General features: G+C 34.3%; 1 protein-coding gene across 3 annotated transcripts in view; it reads left to right on the forward strand.

Annotated features, from left to right (window-relative positions):
* LOC141456999 (ATP-binding cassette sub-family G member 1-like) overlaps positions 1-17656 on the forward strand; it is a 204931-nt gene that overhangs the window by 50008 nt on the left and 137267 nt on the right. The window contains exon 1 of one of the 3 annotated variants that reach the window (XM_074133455.1): positions 12478-12901. The exons of the other annotated variants lie outside the window; for them this stretch is intronic. The gene's annotated coding sequence lies outside the window, so the exon portion shown is untranslated. Of the gene's footprint in view, positions 1-12477; positions 12902-17656 lie in introns of those variants that run through there. 3 annotated transcript variants of the gene reach the window in all.

Consider the following 17656-nt stretch of genomic DNA (forward strand, 5'->3'; position numbering starts at 1 on the left):
TAAAAACCATAAATAAAACAATTAGTAGAATTGCTGGTTAAACGGATTTCGATTGCTAAGTTCGATACAGGACTTATCCGCTTGCTAGGAAAAAATCGATATTAGAAATTTCTCAGCTTTTAGTGATTTTTCGTTTTTTTCTTTTGACGTGAGTACGTCTTTAAATTTGCTATCACATGGAGGCAATCCAAAAAACCTAATGATAACAAAAACCGAGGGATACAGTTTGGCATTATAGTTTCGAATCTATCGTCTACATCCAAAATTAAATTCTGCGCGTGGTGGAGATCATTTTGCTGCGTATCGAGATTTGCAATTAGTATAACTTTTGACTCGAAAAAGCTACGATGTTCGTTTAAGTTTTAATCGTCAGCTGTCGTCACAATCTATCGATTGTATATAGAAAACATTAGTGTAAAATAGTGACAGTTAATATAATAAGGTGTTAGAATAAAAAAAATATTATCAAAAATATATAATGTCGGCCTATACGCGTCAAAAAGCCAAAACCAAATACAGAGATCGTATACGGTTGGAAAGGGCTTCTCAAGAACAATCGAATGGTAATAATAAAACACCATATGACCGAGTCAAGCTGTGCCGGGAACGTAAAAGAATGAATGCGGCCGAGCGGATCAACGACGGTGTCAGTACATCTGCAGCTGAAGCGGCTGAAATTATGCAAGTGGATGATGAAATCGCTTCTACATCGACAACGTTCTGTATAGGCATAGACTGTTGTGTTCGATCGTCGATTTGTTTCCTTGATTTCATCCTAAATACAAAAATAAAAATATTTTATATAAAAAATATAACCCGTTACGTAAACGTATTCACGTACAACACACGGCCGTGTCCATGACGCAGCCACACGTTTTTGAGAAAATTCGTTTATACACGTAATGACGCACAAAATACTCTTCTTCTTCTTTTTTTTTTGCACTCAGAAGAAAATTCGATATAGTAAAGTTAACTCGATCATTGCGATCGATTACACTTTTCTTTATCTAGCAGTAAATGTAATGCGTTTACTTCTAAAGAACTAAAAAAAAAACTCCGGAAACCATATTCTCGAAAGAACCTCCGGCTTAGAAAGACACTTTCCCCCTCTCACCACCACCAACCCAACTTTTAGGAATGATCTAAGTAGCTTAAACGTGATGTTTTGCTCAATAACATTGAATTTTACCAATAGTTGAGTTTGTGGTTTGAAAGGAAGACAGACCTAAGTTACAGAGTACAGGTCTGTATGAAGAGCCTTCTTAATGGAGAGGAATGAAATGGGATTTTATCATAGTTTTCCGGTTAATCTAATGGGTTTTATGAGCTCTGTTTGGGAGTAAAGAAATCCCTGCAACTATAAAAGGTAAAAAGGAAATGTTGCTGGAAAGAAAACTCTCCTAAACTTCCGTCTATATATATATATTTTTTATTTTATTTTATTTTATAGTTTTCCTATTGCCCTTGTTAAGAAGAGGTAAAAGATTTTCTTACAATAGTATTAAAGCTTTAATGAACCCTTACATGTTTTATTATAGTATAATTAAAGAATGTAATTAAAGCGGTGTTTAGTGCTGGCAATAAAATAGTATAGTTATCAAAGAATTGTAAGAATTTAATGTGTATTGATGTCCTTATTTTGGGGTAAAAAAAAAAAAGATGCTGCAATTGATGTTAAACAATCAGATCTTGTCAAAGTTTTCGTCTGCCGCCTCTTTTCCAAAAATAAATAAATAACTGTTGCTCCCTGTAAATGTATCTTCTTTACTAAGCAAACAATAAAGGTAAAGATTCCACATTTTAATGGTACTTGAACTCAATTTTTTTGGAATTCCCTACATTTTTTTTGTGGGTACAAAGATGGCTTCTTCTACAAAACAATATCCTTGCTCATTTGGCTGGGATGAAAAAAAGAAGTACATGATGATCTGGCTGGAAATGAAAGGAGGCTATCTCCGCTATCTTCTTGCGAAGATATTTAGGTGACAGCAGTTTTTTTTTGGACCAATATCTTGTTAAGATATTGATCTCTGAGGAAACCTGCGAGTTTTGTAAACAAAAGAAAATTATTACGCCATTATTTTTCAATATTATTAATTATTAAATATTTAATATTATTAAAACACCTCAGAAGGAACTGTCCAGTACTTAATGCAGGCTGGAAATGCCGCAAAGCGGTCGGTCGGTGATCGGTCAAGGAGAACAGTAGCAAAGCTCCCATACAGACAAACATCGAGGACTGAATTTTTGGACTAATTTAAATATTATTTAAATAAATGACAAAACTCCACTCAAATCTACACAGTCATTAGCAACCTCTGATCCACAACATGTCTACTATAACACTTCCTTCAAATCCACATCGCAGACTAAAGTGGCGGTGGCCACGCGATCCTCTCAACATATAACGCCGACCTCCTAGGGATGGTTGCTTTGTAAGCTTGCCAATCTGGCGAACTAACGGCTTCCATTACTGGATGGTCGTCGTTCACTTCACGCTCGGCTCTTGGCGCTCATGCATGTGTATTTACGCTATCCTTATCACTCATCTCTTCTGCGTGTTGTATTGGATACAGTTGCAAAATAAATAAATTAAGAAAAAATAATAATAATAATAATAAGATACATATTATCTTTAAATTTATTTTGATTAAATTTGTTTCTGTAATAACTTCAAGAGAAACGTGCGGACAGAAAACTATTTTCTAACTATAAGAGAAAGCCTTTCTCTTATAGTTAGAAAGAAAAAAAAACTAGAGAAAGATAAAGCCCAAAAAAATTAATTACTCTCCTGTGTCCTCACCGCTGGCCGTTCCAGCTTAGTGATTTATTCAGGAAGTTTCGTAACATTAAACTAGTTATCCCTCTGGGTAATAGACAATGTACGCATAGTTGTAAAAATTATTACGTAACTTCAAATTAACTAAAAAAATCTACTTGCCGAATCCAAATTTCCTTGTAGTTGATATTTATATAATAATTTTGTTAAATATTTACATTTTTACGAGATATGGTGGTGGTGGTGGGGGGATCTTTCTTCCAGTAATACGTCACTCTGATTGGCGGTTATCAATTGGTCTTGTTGATTTGGGAGGCCTTTTAGATTGGGGTTAGCTACTAAATACCTCGCTGCCAAGAGATTCTCAACTCTTCTGTTTTCAGTTAAAACACCTTTTATGGATGAGAAACGATGCTCACTATGATGCTGAACGAACGCTGAACGTTTAAATAGTGCAAAAAAAAATATGCAAGGGAGATAGACGGCCACTGCAGGCTCAGAAAACACATGGGGCTGGCAGATGATTGCCTTTTGTAGGTTCTATCAGGAGGAGAAGGAGGAGGAGGAGGAAATGGCACTGCACGTGTTGTGTTAGGGTGAGGGGCTTGTCTGGCTAAGGATGTTACTTCTCGGGGAGGAAAAACCAAGGCCTGAGGAGCTTTACCCAGGGAGTCCGCTCTCCAGAATGAAGAGTCTAATCAAAAGGACAGAGTCTGGAGGGGGAGCTTTAGTGTGGGGGGAGCCACAATAGATCCATAGGGGGTCGCAGTGCCGTAGGCCTTCAGGCCGCCTTAGCTGAATCTAAGGGTGATAGACACAGTATAAGGAAACATTGGGGGTAAGGTTAGAAGGAATTGTGGAATCTTTGATAGAAGGAATTCTATCCAGATCAGGCACGAAGAGTATTTGGATAAATCAATATATGCAGTTTTTAAGGAAGGCATAATTTTGGTGATTTTTCGAAGGTTTTTCTTCTTTTTTTTGGGGGGGGGGGGGGTTGTAAAGATTTGGATTTGGGTATAGGTTTGAAATGTTTAGAGAAGCTCCACGATTCTAATTCATAGAACCGTTTGTGGTTGTAGCAATGTTTTGCCCAATATAAGCTGTTTTTTTGAGTAAGTTTAGATAGTTTGTCGATTAGTCTGCGATAATAGTACGCGAAAAAATCGTCTGTTAGTCTCTCTTTTTTCCAAGAAACCGAAGTTTGTCCATCTGTAACCCAAGATAGCCTACTCTGTCAGAAGTAGGAAGAAATATGTTATATTATTGAGTTTATAATGCGGGAGCTGGAGTGTATGGTACCAACATCCAGTTCTCAGAACCTGTTGGAACGTGGGCATCAAATTTCGATGGGGAGATTCGGGCTATCCTGATAGGTCTAAGATACGTGGTTGAAAGAAAATTGGCCCAAGTAGTCTTTCTTAGTGACTCCCAAGCAGCGTTAATAGCCGTAACGGGAGCTCAGAGTGGAGTTTCCGCTGATGTAAGAGCGTGCCAGGAAATGATTGAAAAGATACTTATAGAAGGGAAGCACCTGGCTTTCCAGTGGATTCCGGCACATTGTGGATTACCAGGGAACGAGCAGGCCGATAACCTTGCGAAACAGGGAAGTCAATGCGATCAGCCCGACCACGCAGTGTGTTACGAATCGGCTAAAAGAGTTATAGGTAACCACATAATGGGGAAATTACACGAGAAATACAGGAGCATGGCCGCTGGAAAGCAGTGGGCAACACTGCTAGAAAAGTAGATACCTGCCGGCCTCCCAAGAAAAGAGTCTGTCGTGCTCTTCCGAGGAATTACAGGGCACGACTATCTACAAGCACACCTCCACAAGATAGGTATTAGGGACTCGCCGATTTGCCCATTGTGCAATGACGGCGTAATGATTTTTAACCATTTGAACGAGTGCCCGGCACTCGAGGGCATGAATACGCCATATGAAAGATATTGGACTGCCAGACAGAAAATGGCTTAACGCCTTTGTCGCGGGATAAGGAAAAAAAAAAAATTATTGAGTTTATAACACCAGAACAAGTAGGGTGCCGGTTTGAACACATTTGATCCATTCATCCTGATCTTTCGTTGTACCACCACCTTCCTATTAAGGATAGATGTTCTTGGAGTTGTCTAGAAGGCTGAGATAAGTTCAGGATGAGCAGAGAGGTTGGTAGTGTTATCAGTAAAGGTCCAAGTTACTGTTCTAGGATGCAAGCTGTGTGAAAACGTTCGTAAAATAAATAGGTCCCAAAATACTAGCGGAAGTCCAGCTTTGACAGGAAGTTAAGGGAAAAAATAAGTTCCTTGAAAGAATCCTTGATACGAGGGTCGTTTGAAAAGTCCGTGCAAAAATAAAAACTACTTAATTTTTTGGGGTAAACCTTTTTTATTTTTCAACATAGTCTCCTTTTAGGCTTATACACTTCGTCCAACGCTGCTCTAGTTTGTTGATCCCTTCCGAATAATAGGATTTGTCCAAGTCTGAAAAATAGCCATTCGTTTCTGCAATCACCTCCTCGTTTGAATAAAATCTTTTTCCCGCCAGCCATTTCTTCATATTGGGGAAGAAATAGTAGTCCGAGGGAGCCAAGTCTGGAGAATAGGGGGGATGTGAAACGAGTTGGAACCCTATTTCCATTAATTTTGCGACCACAACTGCTGAGGTGTGAGCTGGTGCGTTGTCGTGATGGAAAAGGACTTTTTTGTGTGCCAATCGTGGGCGTTTTTCTTGCAGCTCGGTTTTCAAACGGTCCAATAACGATGAATATTATGCACCTGTAATAGTTTTACCCTTTTCCAGATAGTCGATGAGAATTATTCCTTGCGAATCCCAAAAGACAGTCGCCATAATCTTTCCGGCCGAAGGAACGGTCTTCGCCTTTTTTGGCGCAGATTCCCCCTTGGTAACCCATTGTTTAGATTGTTCTTTGGTCTCAGGAGTGTAGTGATGTATCCATGTTTCATCCACAGTGACGAAACGACCCTCGTATTAAGGCTTTTAAACTTTATTTAAAGATTCAATCCTGAGTTATTTCTGTTACAGATTGGATCCGTAGTTCCAATAGTTTTCTAACTCTGCTATCGCCCCTATTCAATCATCTAGTTCGTATCCCTTACGCAGTTCAATTACATACGATATTTTATGTTAAATTAAACTAATTTATGCTTTGGTACTTGCATAAATTATCTTCTAATAGGATTATGCATTTGTTTTAAATTAACTTACATGGCTACTCGCATAGCTAGAACTTTGCACATAGTGTTATGAAACAAAACAGATAAATAATAATTATAATAAATTAATTAATTAATTATGGAATTATTGACAGTCCTACCACAATCTGTTGAAAAAATTCTCCCATATTCCCGGAAAATTTTAAACTCTTACCTCATTTTACGCTTGCCAGGTTATTATTATTATCATTTTTATTAATATTGCTGTTTGTACAGAGGTTATTTGCTAAAATGTATCCGTGATTTCTCCATCAAAGCCTCAAGTAAATTAAAAAAATTGATTCTTGAGTAACATCTAAATAACTTTAGTTTTAATTTGCTTTCAGTTTTCGCCGGAAATACTTGTAAAAAAATAAATAGAGATTCGAATCAATTCGTTCCGGCAGTTGGTTCGTTCCAGTGGACCGAATCCACTCCAAATAGTGCATCTGTATAGGAGTACATTCTCAGCTCCCACGCACTGATCTGCCAATAAAGCTCTATATTGCCGGGAAATCCTTGGAGCCTGAAGAAAAACCAATAACCTTGTCTGGGCATTATTTTCACCTAGCCTTTTTTTTATATTTTTAAAGAAAAAATAAAGAAAAACTTAGATAGTATAACAAAAAGATTTATATAACTAGAAAAGTACATAACTCTTACATTAGTAATTTACCTGTTTTATGTTAACTCATTATTTTTGTCTTAAAACTAAATTAAAAAAATGTTAATAATATTTTTCTCTTTGTTTTTACAGGTAAGGGAAATCCAGTGACTGTAATTTAAAACAGGTAAAAAATTTGGCTATTTATTGGTGGCTGATAAAGAAAAAAAAGCTAGTAATTAAAGAAAATTATTCGAAAATTTTTTTTTCTAATAATCGGTAAAGAAACTATAGTGTACAAAACCAAATTTTCGAAATGGTGTTTTCTCCGAAAAATTTATTTTTTGAAAAGAAAATTTGGATAATTTTTTTCTTGAATAAATTTTATTTTATTTATTTATTTTTTACACAGATCTCGTAACTAATCAGAATAAATAGATAATTATGGAAATCGTCTAGTTTAGAGCCAAATGGTTCCGGAAAATTTGCGGGTTCATAGATCGTTTACCTAAATGTAGAGAATAGTTAGCTCTATAAGTGGTATAAATCGCAATGATTTAGTGATAATAGTTATTGAGATATAGGTTAGATTTTCCTGGTTTCCCAATTATGTACTTCAAATTTTAAAAGTTTATATCTCTCTTCCTATTGATCAGAATTCAATGATTTCTTTACCCAATCGTACACAAAAGTTAGCTCTATAACTAGTTTAAATCGCTATGTTTTAGTGATAATAGGTAATGTGATATGGAGGGTTACATTTTGGTGTTTTTTAATTTGCTTCAAATTTCAAACCTTTATATCTCTCTTCCTATTGATCAGAATTCAATGATTTCTTTACCTAATTGTAGAGAATAGTTAGCTCTACAACTATTTCAAATCGCTATGTTTTAGTGATAATATGTAATGTGATATGGAGGGTTACATTTTGGTGTTTTTTAATTTGCTTCAAATTTCAAACCTTTATATCTCTCTTCCTGTTTATCAGAATTCAATGATTTCTTTACCCAATTGTACACAAAAGTTAGCTCTATAAGTGGTATAAATCGCAATGATTTAGTGATAATAGTTATTGAGATATAGGTTAGATTTTCCTGGTTTCCCAATTATGTACTTCAAATTTTAAAAGTTTATATCTCTCTTCCTATTGATCAGAATTCAATGATTTCTTTACCCAATCGTACACAAAAGTTAGCTCTATAACTAGTTTAAATCGCTATGTTTTAGTGATAATAGGTAATGTGATATGGAGGGTTACATTTTGGTGTTTTTTAATTTGCTTCAAATTTCAAACCTTTATATCTCTCTTCCTATTGATCAGAATTCAATGATTTCTTTACCTAATTGTAGAGAATAGTTAGCTCTACAACTATTTCAAATCGCTATGTTTTAGTGATAATATGTAATGTGATATGGAGGGTTACATTTTGGTGTTTTTTAATTTGCTTCAAATTTCAAACCTTTATATCTCTCTTCCTGTTTATCAGAATTCAATGATTTCTTTACCCAATTGTACACAAAAGTTAGCTCTATAACTAGTTTAAATCGCTATGTTTTAGTGATAATAGGTAATGTGATATGGAGGGTTACATTTTGGTGTTTTTTAAATTTGCTTCAAATTTCAAACCTTTATATCTCTCTTCCTGTTTATCAGAATTCAATGATTTCTTTACCCAATTGTACACAAAAGTTAGCTCTATAACTAGTTTAAATCGCTATGTTTTAGTGATAATAGGTAATGTGATATGGGGGGTTACATTTTGGTGTTTTTTAAATTTGCTTCAAATTTCAAACCTTTATATCTCTCTTCCTGTTTATCAGAATTCAATGATTTCTTTACCTAATTGTACACAAAAGTTAGCTCTATAACTAGTTTAAATCGCTATGTTTTAGTGATAATAGGTAATGTGATATGGAGGGTTACATTTTGGTGTTTTTTAAATTTGCTTCAAATTTCAAACCTTTATATCTCTCTTCCTATTGATTAGAATTCAATGATTTCTTTACCTAATTGTAGAGAATAGTTAGCTTTACAACTGTTTCAAATCGCTATGTTTTAGTGATAATAGGTAATGTGATATGGACGGTTACATTTTGGTGTTTTTTAATTTGCTTCAAATTTCAAACCTTTATATCTCTCTTCCTATTGATTAGAATTCAATGATTTCTTTACCTAATTGTAGAGAATAGTTAGCTTTACAACTGTTTCAAATCGCTATGTTTTAGTGATAATAGGTAATGTGATATGGACGGTTACATTTTGGTGTTTTTTAATTAGCTTCAAATTTCAAACCTTTATATCTCTCTTCCTATTGATCAGAATTCAATGATTTCTTTACCTAATTTTAGAGAATAGTTAGCTCTACAACTATTTCAAATCGCTATGTTTTAGTGATAATAGGTAATGTGATATGGACGGTTACATTTTGGTGTTTTTTAATTTGCTTCAAATTTCAAACCTTTATATCTCTCTTCCTATTGATCAGAATTCAATGATTTCTTTACCTAATTTTAGAGAATAGTTAGCTCTACAACTATTTCAAATCGCTATGTTTGAGTGATAATAGGTAATGTGATATGGACGGTTACATTTTGGTGTTTTTTAATTTGCTTCAAATTTCAAACCTTTATATCTCTCTTCCTATTGATCAGAATTCAATGATTTCTTTACCCAATTGTAGAGAAAAGTTAGCTGTATAACTGGTATAAATAGGAATGTTTTAGTGCTAATAGTTAATGAGATATAGGAAGTTAAAATTTGGAGTTTTTGTAAACCGTCCAAATTTCAAACCTTTATATCTCCTCTTCCTATTGATCAGAATTCAATGATTTCTTTACCAAATTGTAGAGAAAAGATACCTCAATAACTGGTACAAATCGCATTGTTTTAGTGATAATAGTTATTGAGATATAGAAGGTTAAATTTTGGAGGTTTTCCAATTATGTATTTCAAAATTTTAAACGTTTTTAACTCACTTCGTATTGTTCAGATTATAATGAATTCTTTACCTAATTGTAAAGAAAAGTTAGTTCTATTATTGCTATAAACGGCAATCTTCTAGTGATAATAGGTAATGAAATTGGAAAGTTAAAAATTTTGATTGTTTCAATGTAAATTTCAAATTCATTCAATATTCAAACCTCTATATCTATCTTAGTATTGTTCCGATTTTGACGATTTCTTCACCAAATCGTAGAGAATAGTGAGCTCTATAAGTGGTATGAATCGCAATGAACTAGTAATAAAAGTTGTAGAGATATGGAAGGTTACATTACATTTTGCTGGTTTTTCCAATCTCTTGTGGGGAATACAAATTTGAACACTGCATTGCCAATCCGGAGTCAATTTGGCTCCAAAAAAAGTAGGAATGGTCTCTGTTTTCCCCACATCTCATTGGCTATCCCGAAATGCTCTCATCATTTGATAGTCACGAGCTGAAGACCGTGGAATTCTTAGTTTCTATTGTTGCCAGATTAGTTTACTTGAGTCATAGGAGTTATTTTGACTCCAGATTGACATTACACGTAAATATATCGGAGTCATTTCGACTCCTGATTGGTAGATATTCTGTTATTAACTTGACTCCAGATTATTTCCTAAATGCTTATTTGCTAAATTTGCATTGTTTACATAGAAAGTATCAAGGCACAAAAAAAAAAGCCTCTTTCTAGAATTGATTTTCTGTCCGAATTGCAGCAAAATTATGCAGCGAATTGGGTAATTTCCGATCCGTGTCAACAGCGCACAGCAACTGACAAAATAGTGAATGTAATTAAAAAAAAAAAATGAAAATGTCCCTGATCAGAAGGCAGCCAATCAGGATTCTAGAAAATACTGAAATTGCTGCGATCCTAAGTTGAAGTTAATTTCTTCTGCGTGAAATGTTAAAGGCCGATTTGTGGACAAAATTCTGTTTTTTCGTTCTTAATTCCTATTCTTTCTCATCCTTTAATGCAAATTTGTTTTATTAAAATTGAAATCAATATAAAAAAAGATAGAAATAAATTATTGAGTCAATGTGACTCCACATTGGGCAATAACTGACTTAAGTTCGAGCATTGGCAATGCAGTGTTAAAGCCTCCAAAAGAAAGGTTGATTCCCGCATTTTTGGGGCTTAAAAAACACTTCTGCCTTTTTTGTTTTTTTTGGGGGGAGGGGGTCGATTGCGATGGTCATTAGCGCCCTAAATCTACTTTCCATCTTGTTCTAGACCGGTGATGGTGAACCTATGACCCGCAGGTCAGACACTGACCCGCGCAAGCTTTTTCACTGACCCACAATTACTAGGCAATTGTTTGTTTACGCGGGTTCATTTAGATTTTCTAATTGTGTGTATTTTTTCTTTCAATCACGCATTGACACTTCAAGCAATTTAAATGCTATCTATAACCTTTAGTTTGATCATTACAGTTCTACAACGCAAATGACAAATGCTTTTGTAGTATTTGGAATAAAGTAAAAGTGTTTACAAAATATCAAATCAGATGTATAATTTTTACATCATATTTTGTTTGTTAAAAAAATCGACAACCCAAAGCAAATAGCCATATTTAGATTTTTCTTCAGATAAAGCACTCTTTTGTAAGGTTTTGTTCAGTTATGTTTGTAAAAAGAGACTTCCATAGCACTTGTTTCGTACCGTTTTACTCGTTAAGCCAACTGAATGATTTAAAGATGTTTAGTTTTGAAAATATTCAGTTTAAAATTTTTAAACTTAACTCTTGTGCAAATGGGCATTAGTGACCCAAGTGCTAGTACTAAAAAAAAAAAAATGAACAAAATTTGACCCACGTCTCAAAAAGGTTCGCCATCTCTGCACTAGACCAACTCGAGTTTCTCTGTCATTAATTATTTTATTGCACGATGATCAGATAAACGCTTAACGGCAGCATATTTATTACACGAATCTCCATTATTCTGTGACCCAATTCAATCATAAAAGTCTCCCCTCCCTCCAATACAAACCTTTTGGACTATTTTTTTTGGGGGGGGGTCCAAGGTATCTCAAAATCGAGATTTCCGGTCAGCACAAAAAAAAAAGAGCTTATCGCGTATTTTTTTTTTGCGTTTATTTATGCTACAATCAGCGCGTCAGCGCTATAAGTAACAAATGATAAGTAATTAGTGGAGAAGTTACCCAGTGGTAACACTCCCAAAACATTATATGGTTAGTCACTCTCTTCACTGGAGAGAAGATCACGAGACCACTGTCTCTTAAGGCGTCTTGTACGGGTTGTCAGGAAGAGTTGTAGAAGAAAGATTTTTAGCTAGAGGATTTATATGAGATTGCAGGTTGAAGTGAAGTTTTCTGTATCTTGTTTTCAGCAACTTGTGTGACAAAAGGACATGTTAAGGTCAGGTTGGAGATATAAAAAGGAGCGTGCACAATAGTTCGAAGTATTTTAGATTGTAGAGATTGAATCCTTTGGAGATTGGAGCGTTTGGTTGGAACCCCATAGCTCTATTCCTTTACGCCCCAGATGGGTTTCAAAATAGAAGTATAAATCTGTCTTTTTGTTGTCCAGAGAGAGATTTTGATCTATCGTCTAAAAATCTTTTAAGTAGTCGATAGCGTCTGTTCAGTTCTGTACTTTTAGGTCTAGTGATCGTGTAATTTAACACGATCGATTAGGAATAAAAGACATTAAAAAAAAATTGATTTAGGTACAATCGATTGCAACCTATGCTATCTAAATAATGTAATGAAACAATTGCTAGTACTCGTATATTAGATATGTACATTTATGTACACGTCCGTCGCTGTTTTTAGTTAGGCAATAAATAAGATAACTACTATTCCCCCATATGTGAGATAGATTACTGATATTATTTTTTTTTAGTTCAAACTGCCAGCCAGCCGGCTTGACAGTCAGTAGTGGTGGTGTATTTTGTTTTAGCCGGCTGGCTGGCGGTGGAGGGGCAATTATAATACGATAGGCTAGTCTGTCCCAATCTCTGTTCGGTTTGTTCTGCAGTGTTGTTAATACAACTTGTGTTGGTTGGTTGGTTGTTGGTGTTGTTTGTTGTTTGTAGTTTTTTTGTCTCTCGACTTTGCAACGTACCGGTCTTTTTTTTTGTTTTTTTGTTTTTTGTCCCCAATTTATTTAATTATTTATTTTTGTTTCGCCCAGATATAAGTTAAAAAGTTATTTATTTAATTAGGACATTTTTTTTTTCTTCAAACGTTTTTTGGGATTCATTTTATTTTTACTTTTAACCACAGCTATATGTTGCGAAAACTACAATTATTACCAGGAGTTTTTTGCAAATTTTCCCTGGTTTTACCATTAAAATAAATTCAAGGTAATTATTTACTTATAACTTTTTCTTTAATTATTATTTTACTTAGCTAAAGTTACTCGAAATAAAGTGTTACTTTTTCCAATTTTATTTAGGGCGATAAAAGTTCTAAAAATACAAAACTTGTTTTTTTTTATTAAACACTATCTAAGCATGAATATATAGTTTTCGTGACCGCAAATTGTATAAACTTAGGATGGAAGATTTGCGAGGAATCGGTCAAATAAAACAACTCGTCTTTTTTGCCAACGTTTCGACAAATATATTGTTCTCTTCAGGGCCTGGATATTACACATATAAAACAATTTGTCAGAGTTAGTAACATAGAAAAATCCTTACATAAATACATAAAACACAAAATACATAAAATACATAAAAAAGATAGTTTCTGTAACCCAACATGCATAGTCACGTAAGTTTCAATAATTATAAAGAATTTATTGTATTTTACTGTTTATTTTTGTATTACTGATTTTTACTGATTTTCTACGTTACTGACTGTAAATTGTTTTGTATTTGTTATATCCAGGCCCTGAAGAGGACAATATATTTGTCGAAAAGTTGGCAAAAAGATGAGTTGTTTTATTTGACCGATTCCTCGCAAATCTTCCATCTCAAACTATCTAAGCATATTTACAATTTTTAAATGTTTCCTTAATATTTTGAAGGAATTTGTTGACACTTGGCATTCAGAAAGTATATTTTACATGGCTACATTTTATTAAATCAATTTTAAAGCTAGAAATCTTTACTAAATTATCTGATTGTTAAAACAAAAAAAAACAATCCTACGTATACGTCTGTAAGTTAGTAGTTTCTACCCAAATTCAAGGAAACCTATTTCATGATTTTTGCTAGAATTAACAAGAGTTTCGGCTGTACAAATCTGAAACAAACATCTGAAGTAATTAACATCTATAAGTGCACTGGGCGATTGAGTCGTCAAGCTCCCTAGTGTCCTGTTGCTACTTTGTTAGGTTATTATATTAGCATCTGGTAATTTTTAGCCGGATTTGTTTTTAAACCCCGGTATCTCTCATGAGATGAGGGGTGGGCGGGGAACAATGGGCATCAGGATTGCCTGCGTTCCTTCCCCTTTTTTTTTTTTGGTGGAACCGCCCGTCTTGTACAATCTAATCTAATTAACATCTATAGCCTTTTTTTTTTTCAGTGCACTTTCAGCCAGTAGACAATGTTCTCTCGTTACTAGCAACCTTTTCGTCTACTAGATCCCCCCCCCAAAGAAAGGGGAAGACACATTAAGCCTCTGGGGGGCTGCGGTGCCTTAGGGAGTTGGTCCCGTTCCGTTTTTCTGTTCTATTCTATTCTGCTTGCAACCTTAGTCGGTAACCTCTTTTCCTTAAAAAGTTTTCTTTTTAAGTTGCCGAACTCTAAATTAAAGAAATAGCCCATTTTTTTTAAAGAATTGGGCTATTTGGTGAATTGATTTTTAATAGGATGAAAAAATAAATGGCAGTTTTCAGTCGTGATACATTTATTCTGCCGAGCTTTCTGGACTGGGGACTAGGTCATCTTCAGGGCTAATTTACAATGTACTGTTTTACATCATTAGAGGGTTGATGTGTCTTCGGTCTTGTCAGTCCATGAACAGACAAGACCGAAGACACATCAACCCTGTAATGTAAAAATATTACTTTGTAAACTAGCCCTGAAGGTAACCTAGTCCCTAGGTAGGTCGAAAGCTCGGCAGAATAATTGTATCACGACTGAAAACTGCATTTATTTTTTCATCCAATTGAAAGTATGAATCAGTCACCAAAAATAGTGAACAGCTATTGATTTTTTATCGATTAAAACACTTTTCAAAAAAAGTCGCACGATCTCAAAATAATATTTGACGATTCAATAAATTCAAAGCTGTATTTTCTCTTACTGGTGCTTGTTTTACAGAAGGATATTTTTTATTCATTGACAAAATTGATTTTTCTCCCCTTCTTAAAATATCTTCGATTGGGTTGTATATATCGATAAGATGTCAAGGGATTATTATTTACATGATAGTTTTGGTTTTCGTCCGTTGTTAATTGATGATCTTCGGGGAATGTTGAGAGGTGCTGTCAATCCAATAAATTCTCCCAAACACAAATTTTGACTTTTTTTTTTCATACCAACGTTTCGGTAAATATATTACCTTTGTACAGACCCTGAAGAAGGTGATATATATTTGCCGAAACGTTGGTGAGATGAAACAAAAATTTGTGTTTGAATTTTATTTGATTGACCGCACCTCTCAATATTCCCCAAAATCATTATATTTACAGTAATTAGGCTTAGGAAGTTTTATCCTGTATGTATAATATTAAAAAGTCTAGTAATTGCCTATTTTATCAGGCGAGCTATCGTCCAACTACCAAATTAGGTGTCACTCCTTAAGTATAATTTTTAGCATTGTCCAATATACTCGTACAGAATAATATGTTTTGGTCCACAATTCTGCATCTTAATTGGCTTTAAAAAAATCCATCGAGTTATTTACAGAGCAATTTTTCCCAAGAATATTTATAAAATTCTATGAAAATTTAGTACAATATTTAGTGAATCAATTTTCTTAAAAAGACCTTAAAGAAAAACTATTGCTGAAGCCTTCTTTGGGGGGCGGGGACGGACGAAGCACGAAAAAACCAAAGTCGCACTTCCCGTGGGCTGATTTTGGTCTAAACCATTGTATCGGAAATGATGTTTGTACCTAAATTAGATTTTAAATTTCGTGTTTCCGTTACTTTGTCATTACAATTGTTGTTGTTGTTCTTATATCAGTTTTTATAGTAAAAAATTAACAGATTTCGAAAACAGGAATTTAATTTTTTGGGTACAGTTAACTATTTTCTATTAAAACTGCCATATTTTTCTTTGTATCTATTTATTTTTATTTTAACTTCTACTTTTCTTTGGGTCAGAACCTTGCTATCTCAGTATTGTAACTTTCTAAATTATTTATGTGTTCCCTTTACCTAGTTCCCGCCGGAACATATTTTCCTGTATTTTTTCTTTTTGTTTATATACTTTACCCTAAATAACAAGTGCCATATTAATACTAACCCAAATACTTTTTTTTTGTAGGTAGATAGATCGCTCACTTGTTGCTTTCGCCACAGGTGGTCTTGTTATAAATTTAGTTTTTTCAATAAAAGAAAATCTAGTTTTAATGTTCATAAGTTTTTCTCTTTCGTGCAATTTAAGGAAATAATTTTGTTTTTAATTCAAAACTTTCTCAAAGAAAGATCAATATTATTTGAGCAAGTTTTCTTCTAAAATGATAAGACTGACATATTGTATCATATCCGTCGTAAACACCGCATGTTTAATTGTATCCCCTGATCGGCATCACTGTTATTTCCGTTTCGTACTACAACTTGCCGTTTTATGTAGAATTTCCTGCTACACTAAACTGAATAATTGAAACTCTGTTGATGGATGAACTATCCCCAGCACTGCGTACATCTAAAAAAAAACACATTTTCAGCTGTGATGAAAAATTAATGCCAGTTTCAGTCTTGATAAACTTTGTTATGACGGAGCTCTCGCCCTAGGGACTAGGTCATCTTCAGGGCTAATTTACAATATACTGTTTTACATCATTAGAGGGTTGGTGTGTCTTCTGTCTTGTCTGCTCATGAACAATATATTGTAAAGTAGCCCTGAAGATGACCTAGTCACCCTAGGTGGAAAGCTCGGCATAATAAAGTTTATAATGACTGAAACTGGCATTATTTTTTTCATCCTATTGAAACTATGATTCAGTCACCAAAAATAATGAACAGCAATTTTCAACTATGTTAGACATTATCCTGACGAAGCAAAAACCGCAAAAACAGAGTCCGATTTTGGTACATATCCCCAATTTTTGTTGTACTTCCTTTTGGAAGATATCCCATGCTATGACCGTAAAATCTCCTTGTCAATCTTTGCGGTGAGAGTGAATGAAGAAATTACAATCAGGAGAATATTTTTAGGAGAAGTGGCAAGATAGATTAAGATTGGCTGAATGTAATTTATACTAAATAAAACAACTTGGAGAAATAAATCTAGTGATAACGTCTCACTGATAAGAGAAGGATTCTCTGTATAAAGACCGCATTAAACTTGACCCTAATTCGCTCAGTAATATACATATTAACATATAAAATAACATTCGTATTTTTTTATTGCATTTTAAATTAATTTAAACCGCTTGAAATTAATTTTTTATTTTTATTTTTAAATTTATTAATTTTTACAACTGCAGAGAAGATTTCAGCAATAAGTGAAGCTGATACAAGATAATACATAGGATAAATACATGAATACATGAGGGGAGAATTCACCCATTGGTGAAACTCCCAAAATGGTACAGTTCTAACTATTGTCGACTAGCACTTATTTCATTTAGAAGATCGCGTGGCTACCGGCGCTTCAACTGCGTCTTGGAGTATTTCCAACCAGTGCAGTAAGCAGGGATACTAGCGGATTAGGATGTGAGGTGATTGATGTGTGGAATCTAATATAATGGGATCTTATAGCTTCTGAAACATAAGGAACAAGGGAAATCTCGTTGCAAGGTATAAAGTAAGAAGCATTAGCGGATTCGACGGGGTGTTTTTGACTGGAAGGATTAGATTCTTGTAGATATTGAAAGCTTTGGCTTAGCCCTAAAGTTCCATTTTTTTAAGAGATTAAGATTAAGATAATAGATGGGACGGGACCTACACCCCACGGCACCGCAGCCACAAGAGACTTATTGTGCCAGCCCCTTCTTAG

Source organism: Rhodnius prolixus, unplaced genomic scaffold, assembly GCF_049639745.1.
Source record: "Rhodnius prolixus isolate KJV_2025 unplaced genomic scaffold, Rpr scaffold_10, whole genome shotgun sequence".
Taxonomy (NCBI): Eukaryota; Metazoa; Arthropoda; class Insecta; order Hemiptera; family Reduviidae; genus Rhodnius; species Rhodnius prolixus.